A 3,333-nucleotide genomic window follows, 5' to 3' on the forward strand; every position below is an offset into this window, starting at 1 on the left:
ACTGTAGTTTCCAAAATAAGAAATTAATTAGAAGAGTGGCATTGTTTTTCATGTCTTTAATGTGTGGTTTAAGAGAAGACAGTTGAATTTACATTGGATTTTGCATTGACGTGTTGTAATACTTTGGTTTGGTTGAAGTATCTGAAGGAAATCTAGTTTCACACAATTATGCAGTTGGAAAAGGGAGGAGTAATTTAATATATTTTGAAGGTAATTGTGGGCATTCTTCTTTGATATTATGCCAGAATTTGATAAATAGTAGTTTCTTAAGAATTTTTTGAATGTGGAATCTGAAACTATATAGTTTTGTCTATCTTGCTCTTTGAGTGGATCTTAAGTTACTTAAGTATGATTTTATAACATTATGCATTGGTCATTTCAAATACGTTGGCTCATGAATTATACATATCTTCTGAATGTTGATATATTTTATTATGCAATATTTTAAAAATTCCAACAGTTAAAATTGCCACCAATCTCATCTGAAGATTCTTTAAGTTTTGGAAAACTCATAGTGGTGGGACCAGTTTTCAAATATTCTAATTTTCTTGTGAAAGCTCAGATTTCATAATTGGCAACAAATCCTGTCATTTTTTTTCCCAGGCTTACTTTGTTAATGTTTGAGAAAATATCTGCCAGATTCCTAAGTCTGAATAACTATTGCTGATGTCAGTTTGTTTTTTCAAATACAAACTGCTGTGTCTTTTTAAAAAAATCGATAGTTTAGCTCACAACTCAAATACTTGCACAAGTGCCTTTTCTTCAAGGCAGCCATTATACTTTGGAATGCAGCAAAAGTGCTTTATGCATACTTCGTATTTTGTCACACAGAATATTTAAAAATATACTAACTCTTCTGGAGAAAAATTTGGCAATACCTAGCGAAACAACATATTCACTCATTTTTGATTCAGGAATTCTACCTCTAGGAAACACCTTGAAGACATACCTCCAAGAACACAAAAATTCATGATATACTTTGGATGTTTTGTGCCTTCCAAATTTCGTGTTGAAATGTGCCCTCCAGCGTTGGAGGTGGGCCTAGTGGGAGGTGTTTGGGTCATGGAGACGGATCACTCATGAATGGCTTGGTGCAGTCCTCACAGTAATGAGTTAGCTCTCACTCTATGAGTTCATGTAAGATACGGTTGTTTAAAAGAGTCTGGCACCTTCTTCGTCTCTCTCTTGCTCTCTCTCTTCCCCTCACCTTCCAAGATTATTGTAAGCTTCCTTACGCACTTACCAGAAGCAGATGTGGCACTAGGCTTCATGTACAGCCTGTAGAACTGTGAACCAAATAAATCTTTTTTCTTCATAAATTACCCAGTCTCCAGTATTCCTTTTTAGCAATGCAAATAAACTAACACAATGCATATGTACATGTTTATTTGTTGCAGCATTATTTAGAATTGCAAAGTATTGGAAACAAACTAAATGCCCGTACATAGCGAAGTGATTGAATAAACTATATGACATCTACAAAATGGAGCATTATATAGCTATATAGAAGAATAAAGAAGATCTATAAGAACCAACTTGGAATGATTTCCAGAATATACTGTTAAGAGAAAAAAAGCAAAGAACAAAAGAATATCTATAGTATGCTATTCCTTATATAAGAAAAAAAGGATAAAACACACATATCTGCTTGTTTGCACAAAAAAATTCAGGAAGGATAAATGAGATTATCTTAGGGGTGGGTGGGAAGTAATGGGAATGGGGCTGTGCTGATAGTGATGAAGAGGAGTGACTTTTTTTGGGGGGGTGCATACTAAAGTTCCTTATTTGAAGGAATGGTACAAATCAAAGAACTTAAGTGGATGTTTTGGTACAACTCATAGACAAGGTAAAGGAAATCCCAACATCCATGCACTGCCTTGGTGACCAGGGAAGTCACCCATGGCTATGGGAAAATTAGCCTAAAGCTTAGCTCTCATTATTGCTCTCTCCCAGGGTGAGCTTGTCAAAGAGATAGTCTTCCAAGCCAGATTCAGGAGCTCCCATCTTGTGTGAGTTGGTAACATGGTCACCCAATTCTTTGATGGATTTCACCTGCTCATTCAGGTAACGTGTCTCAATGAAGTCAACACAGTAGGGGTCATTTTTGTCAGTGGCCAGTTTGTACAGTTCCGGTAGTGACTGATTCACGTTTTTTTTGGTCAAATGTAATGCACCCTCCATTTTATTCAGCCCACTCTCCCGGTCATTACAGTATGGTTTCTTGATATCCCGAAGGAAGATTCAGCCACCTTGCTGGTTCTGTAGCTTCTTCAGTTTCTCGGCATGTTCCCTCTCTTCATGAGATTGGTGAAGAAAGTGCTTGGCAAAGTTCTTCAAAGCCACATCATCACAGTCAAAGTAGTAAGATATGGACAGGAAGAGCTAGGAGGCGTAGAGCTCTGGGTTGATCTGGCAGTTGATGGCAGCCTCTGTGTCCTGGTGGTGAGGCAGGAGAATAGGGTCTGGAGGCTGGGAACCTAAGGCCGATTTGCACTGATGTACTAGAACTGAATCAAAAGGAAAACCCCACCTCTCCATGCCCAAGTAACAAAAAGATCAGAGGCTACTCCCTTTGTGCTGCCTTGCAGATGAAAAATGGAACGTACCTTTGTAACTTCACTTCAGCTGCTCGTCCCCTTCCACAACCAATCAGAGTGGTTGGGGGCCAAACGTTCCTTTACATAGGGTGTAACCAAGTAGCCAATGGGAAACCTCTAGAGAGTATTTAAACCCCAGAAAACTCTGTAACCAGCACTCTTGAACCACTTGCTCCAGTCTGCTCCTGCTCTCTGTGGAGTGTACTTTTGTCTCAGTAAATCTGTCCTTTCCTTGCTTCATCCTTTAGTTGCTATGCTTGTGCATTTTGTCCAATTATTTGTTCAAAATGCCAAGAATCTGAATGACTCCCAGTCAGGACCCTCCAACAGTATGGTAGTGCTGGCTCATCCGCAAGGGGGATGTGGTCATCATGGAGGGTAAGGAGAGGTGGAGGCGACTGTGTGGCACTGGAGTGGCAGGGACCTTGGGGCTGTCTGAGGGCTCGGTGAGGAGGCTGCAGAGGGCTGACTGTGAGCCGTGGGGGTGGGGTGGGGAGGTGGGGGTGGAGGACCAGCACCGGGTTACATCCAAACACTGTTGAAGCAGGAAACCTCATAGACTGCCAGTGAAGAAAGTCTAGATACATTGTTGAGTACACCGTTTTGTATAGCCTTGACTCTTAGAATCACCATCTTACACTTACACCCAAATATAAACAAACACTTCAAAGCAAACAGTATGTAAGGAGAATCAAAATGAAATAAAAACAGAACAAGCGATTTTTTTTTTTTTTTT

The 3,333-nt window shown here is 39.8% G+C and overlaps 1 pseudogene; it reads right to left on the reverse strand.

Moving 5' to 3' along the window:
• Positions 1-1,926: 1,926 nt before the first annotated feature.
• Positions 1,927-3,116, reverse strand: LOC105549638 (annotated as a pseudogene).
• Between the last annotated feature and the right edge of the window lie 217 nt (positions 3,117-3,333).

The sequence above is a fragment of the Mandrillus leucophaeus genome, unplaced genomic scaffold (genome assembly GCF_000951045.1).
Source record: "Mandrillus leucophaeus isolate KB7577 unplaced genomic scaffold, Mleu.le_1.0 Scaffold448, whole genome shotgun sequence".
Taxonomy (NCBI): Eukaryota; Metazoa; Chordata; class Mammalia; order Primates; family Cercopithecidae; genus Mandrillus; species Mandrillus leucophaeus.